This window comes from Lipophrys pholis (genome assembly GCF_963383615.2).
Source record: "Lipophrys pholis genome assembly, chromosome: 12".
Taxonomy (NCBI): Eukaryota; Metazoa; Chordata; class Actinopteri; order Blenniiformes; family Blenniidae; genus Lipophrys; species Lipophrys pholis.
In genome coordinates this window covers 5,247,094-5,253,340 of record NC_137641.1, presented here as the reverse complement: position 1 = coordinate 5,253,340, position 6,247 = coordinate 5,247,094, and the positions used below count along the sequence as shown (strand labels likewise).

At 38.8% G+C, this 6,247-nt stretch overlaps 1 gene segment (V, D, J or C); it reads right to left on the bottom strand.

Annotated features, from left to right (window-relative positions):
- Nucleotides 1–2,572: 2,572 nt before the first annotated feature.
- On the bottom strand, nucleotides 2,573–5,124 carry LOC308118107 (Ig kappa-b4 chain C region-like). The segment is given in 2 exons: nucleotides 4,135–5,124; nucleotides 2,573–3,081 (listed from the first exon to the last, which is right to left on the bottom strand).
- Nucleotides 5,125–6,247: the final 1,123 nt, after the last annotated feature.

Below are 6,247 nucleotides of genomic sequence, written 5' to 3'. Positions count from 1 at the left end.
CTTCAGCCACAAACTTAATAACATCTGACCTTGATTTCTGCTGAACCGTATGGCTGTTAACGCCAGCGTTTCCACTCATTTAGTTTTAGATGTGATAAAATTATTCTCAATTCTTTGATTTTCCATGTACGGACGATGATTCTGGACACATTAAAGATGCATTAACGTTTTGTAAATGACGTCTTTAAAGTCAAAATCCTGATTTTATTTATTTTACTTTAATATAATATTTTCAGAATAAAGTCAAAATCCTGATTTTATTTATTTTACTTTAATATAATATTCTCAGAATAAAGTCAAAATTCAGACTTTTTAAGTCTCCAAGGAGAAACTCACCACTTTGATAACTTTTCATCTGGTGAATACAACTATGTACATGAGTCATTGTTTTATCAGCATTATCAAATGTCATTGTCATTGTTAATGCTCTCATTGCTGCACTGTTTAGCGCTCTCGCTTGACAGAAGGTTGTGGGTTCGAATCCAGCTGGAGGTGTTTGTGGAATTTCCTTGTGTTTCCTCAGGGTTCTCTGGTTTCCTCCCACATTCCAAAAAACTGCATGTAATGTTAATGCTAAATGAAGTGTCTGTGTGTGTCCTGTGGAAGACTGATGACCTGTCCTTTCTCTTTTGAAACGTATTTTCATGGACGTCCATATGACGTCCAGACAAGACGTGAAAACAACGTCCAAGAAAGACGTCTAAAAAACGTGATTCTGGCCCCTCTGCAACTGCAACGTGAAATAAGTGTCGGTCACGCTGCTGCTTCAACCAATCAGGTTTTGATATTGATGCTCTTTTTTTTTTAATTGATTAATTTTATTTTATTCTATTTCATTTTTTACTTTATTGCCCAAATGGGGGAACATCCAAACAGAGCAAACAAACATCGAACAACAAAAACAAACAATTTTAACAGACGATGCTCACAAATAATACATTAGTATAATCTTAAGCTCCATGGTATGAACTTATAAAGATAACTATAACAAAAACAAATAAGGATGACATTATTTATTTTAAAAGAAAAGTATAATTAAAAAAAAAGAAAACACAAAAGGGACGAGGGAAGCACAGGGTCTCATTATTCTTTTTGGAATAATTCTTTAATTAACTCAATAATTTTAATGCTTTATTTTGGTGTTTATGTTACTTAGTGTTTTAATGTGTTCTTTAAGTTCAATATAAAACTGAACATAATCTGGGTTTACCTTTGCTAATCTGCATTTGCGAATGTGAAATTTTCCAACTATAATTATTAAATCAATTATAAATTCTATGTCTTTATTTTTGTAATTAAAATATGCAATTACACTTTGACAATGAATTTGAGCATGATTCTAGTTTTACACAGTATATAATTCTCAATTTGAATCCATAAGTTATTTGAATAGGATCAGTAAAACAATTAATGACTTAATGATTCATTTTCGCCGTTACAAAAGGTAATTATTTTTCACTTTCTAAAAATTTGGATAAGTTTATGTTTGTTAAATATATGTTGTTCAAAATATTAATATGTACTTGCTTAATTTGATTGACAATACAAAATTTGTATGGCAATAACCAAGCTCTCTGCCAATCAATGTCTGTTAAGATAAAAATCCCAAAAGATTTTCCTCTGGGACTTATTCTCCTTTTCTCATAAAAACAGTTTCTTTTATGTTTATTACTTCAGTTATGATTCAAAATGTCTAAACCTTTAATAAACAGCAGGTTTATGACACAAATAGATATTGGTGACTCAGGACCCGCCAGCAGGCCTCGGGTGACGTCAGCGTATTCAAGCCCTCTGATTGGCTCGTCAGAGAGTTCACTCTCCAGCGCCAGCTGACTGCATCTGGAGCGAACTGCATTAACAATATTATAGTTGTGTTTGTTTAATAGTGGTTTTGTACACCGACAATGGCTAAAGGAGAAGATAAAGAGATTTGGTTGCAGATTTATTGTCAAAACAATTTTCAAGTGTAACTTTTCCTAGAGGTCATTGAACGCACCGCAGGGCTCCAAGCACACAGAGGTCCGGTACAATTTACTTGTGCTCACTACAAGTTCCATGGAAGGATTCAGGATTATGTGATTCCCCATTATATTATTTTCAAACCATGAAAAACGTTTGTCACCGTCCACGGCCCCCAGGAATTCTGGGAATAACAGCGGCTTTTTTTATTTAGCTGAAACAGAAGGAGACTTGAACTTTGATTATTTTCATCATAAAGGTATTTATTCTGGCAGCATGAGTATCTATCTGTGATGCAAAGGCTTTTTATACTGCATCTCTACATGATGACCTGGTTTTTGTAGCCATAAAAAAGTGATTGAGGGGTGGATTGACTCAGACCAGCACTAGTGAAGGCCGAGGTCTGAAATGCAAGGCTGCCACTGTTACAATCTAATCCAACCATTTATAGGACATGCAAATACGTTTCAACTTCCAGCTTTTATTGAAAGATATAAATAAGGATGTGAGGATATAAACACTCTCATATAATATTTTTCCATTCATCCATCTTCTAAACCGCTTTGCCATGAGGATTTTATTGTTGTAAAAAAGTCATGAAAGACCAAAGATTGAGGTGAAAACTGTCTTTATTTTGTCAAAGCTTGAAGAAAATGATGATGAAAGAAGATGAATATTGATGAAGTCAGTTTGCTTTGATGATAGAAGAAAGTGAAAGAGGGTGAATGACAGAGGTGAGATCAGTGTGAGAGTAAAAGCAGTGTGAGAGTCCCAGTGAGTCCGGTCAGGACTGGGAACACTGGTCTCTCCTCAGTGTCTCTCTGAGGGGAGTCTGGGAGCCCCGGGTGGCCTCACAGGTCACAGAGCCCACCTTCCTCCACTGGTCTGCAGGGAGCCTCAGGGTGCTGCTCCAGCTGTAGAGGCCGTCCTTCTGCAGCACCCCGGGGCTCCTGCTCTCCTCCCAGCTGCTGCTGCTGCTGCTGCTGCTGCTGTCCTCCACCTTCCAGCTCAGACTCCAGTCTGAGGGGAAGCCCTCGTTGGCCAGGCACATGAGCGTGGCCTTCCCCTGCTGCAGCTCCTCTCTGGAGGGGGGCAGCACCATCAGGGTGGGGCGGGTATCACCTAGGAGACACCAATCAAATTAGAGGACAGGGAGCACCCAGCTGTCAATCAACCAGCACACACCTGGACAGCTTTAGTGGGAGACAGCTGATTTGGTCCTGGAAGAAGTTGCTGTCAGAGGCTTTTTCTGCTCCAGCAGTCACTCACTCACACATTGTTTCACTTCCCTTTAAGAAGCCTCTCATGCACATCAGCACAGAGAGAATCATCCAACACTTTGACCTGAAATACCTCAAACTACACAGGAAGGAACACAAGCTGATGTCTCAACGTTTACTCTTCATTTGCATCAACGTGATCAGAAAGTTTACACTTTACAACTTATGACTGGAAACTTTAACATGAACTTCAAATCTAAATTAATATTTTCAATTATTTAGAGCAAAATGTAAAAGAAAACAGTGAAATATATATCAAGAGGTTTTCATAATTTTATAACATTTATCATCAGTATTTCTATTTTACTGTAAAATAACAATATTAATGATGCATTTTAAAGTAAGAAGAGAAACAGAATTGGGAAACATTCTATAGAACCAAGAATAAATCCAGCTGTGATGAAGAGACACTCAATAAAACAAGAAGAATAAAACCTGCACACATTCCAACACAAACACATTTCAAACAGTGGACATGTCAACTAAAACTCAGCCCAAAGACAGACCAGTGCGCCAGAAATGTCCCTAAATACACAGGTCAGTGTAAAAACAGCTTCAACATGAGACTGGTAGAGTTAAAACAGTGTGTTCCACAGCCATCAGGCTCTAACTGAGCACATTTAAAGACTGACAATATCTTTGGTTTTGTCATTTAATCCTAATGAGATTTTAATCCGGTGTAAATTTAAAACTAATAACTTTTCTCTGTGATCAAATTAAAGTGAAACAGAGCTGAGCTAAACTACATGAAATCAATGGAGATTAAAACTTGATCACTACAATAATTATTAAGAAAAAAAAACATCTTTCTAATCTCAAATCATTCAAAACAAGGTTTAATGTATGAATTTGTATTATTTAGTTGAAATTATTAAAAGGAGAATAATAAACTTACTTCCAACATCCAGTCTGGTTCCTCCACCGAACGTGTACCACAGTGATACAAACTCATTGAGCCGCTGTACAAAAACCTCTGACTGTAGAGAGACGCCACTCTCTGATTCTGAAACCAACAAACTCACCAAAACAACTTTTACCACCTGATCCTAACGGAACACAAGAGAACAGTTCTTTCATCTGCAATGTCTACTTGAAATACATATATTTATAGAAATTGTTTTAAAGATTATTTTCAATTTATTCAATAATATCTTTTGGAATTTATTCCTGAAGGGATTTGGCAGCAAAAATAGGAAATTTTTAAAAAGTAAAAACTACAGACGTATCTTTAATTATTCAGTTCAATTCCTTAATATTGTCATTAAAGTTTGAATCCAGAGTGAAACTGAGAGATGAAAGTGATCCAGGTCCCTGTTGGAGTCAGTCAGAACATTTCCATAGAGCCACTTTGCATCAGCAGCACCATGCTCCAGTGCTCTGGGAGAGTTTATAGTCCTGACAGTTGAAGACTGGATGACTGACAGCCGTCCTTCATGACAACAGAAGACAGAGAAATCCTCCTCATCAGAAACATGAGTGTGATCTGCGTCCTCATCTGGACTCTCCTCTGCTGCTGCTTCACAGGTAAAGTCCAGAGAATCAAACTCCTCTCCTCTGTCAACATCCGTCCCTCTGAAATGAAGCCCACAAAACCATGAGGCTGCTTGATGTTTCTGTCTGTGTTTCCTCAGAGTCCAGAGGCCAGGTCACAGTGACTCAGCCTGCAGCAGTCAGCTCTGCTCTGGGAGCCTCCGTCACCATCACATGTAGGACCAGTCAGAATGTTTATGTTTATAGTGATGGTGATCAGGCTTTAGCCTGGTACCAACAAAGAGATGGACAACCTCCTAAAAGGCTCATTTACTACACCAGCTATAGAGCATCAGGGACTCCAGATCGTTTTACAGGCAGTGGATCAAACTCTGACTTCACTCTGACCATCAGTGGAGTTCAAGCTGAAGATGCTGCAGTTTATTACTGTCAGAGTGAACATTACATCAACAGTCAGTGGGTGATCACACAGTGAAAAACCGTCGTACAAAAACCTCCCTCAGTCAGACTGAACAGAAACTGACTGCTGCACACTGATACACTTCACTGAACACACACACACACACACACACACACACACACACACACACACACACACACACACACACACACACACACACACACACACACACACACACACACACACACACACACACACACACACACACACTAACATAAACTGAACTAATGAATTTATTTATTGAGATCAGATGTTTCTTCACCAGAGGCGGTGGTGTTTCAACATGTAAATACTTGGTGGTGAGATTTTATTTCAGGTCTACTGAGCGCAGAGTTCAACACCACTTAATACCAAACTAAAGTTTGTGCCGAAGTTTTTAGCTCCAACATCCTCATGACAACCATATACTGTAGGATCCCATCTTGTGAAAAGGTTTAACACGGGGAATAGCCTCTGATTAAATCATTTAATAAACTAAACTGTGTCTCGGTGGGGAGTTGAACACGGGCCTACTGATTGCAAGGAAAGAATTCCTCCACTAGACGAGCAGCATATTGATTTACAAGTGAGATTCTTACACAGATTATATTATGACCTTACACTGACTTTACCTCCAGTTTCTCCTCTAAAGTCAAAGTTTTAAATTTATACACCAGTAAATAATCAACCTCATTCATTTGGATTCTTAACTGTTAGCTCTCGCGGCGCATAAGCTGGCGTCACAACTCACTCTGGTTCTGTCAAGCAGTGCCTCCATTGACGCCAGCCAATCAGCTCTGAGCTTCTAAATCATCCTGGAGCAGGTCTTCGGGCTGCAAGCCCCACTCTCCATAAAGATCATGTGATCTGAATGAATGTACCACAGCCTGAGCATGAACACTTACATTTGACGGCATGAAATACAAACTGCATTGAGAGAGAGGAGCTGGTCCAACTCATGCAACCATCAGTGTGGATCAGGAGAAAACTCAGCCTGAAGCAGCAAGAGGAGACCAAGAACCAGGAAGTTCAATCCTCACACACAAATATGCAACTCAGGAGGAAGCTATATTCACAG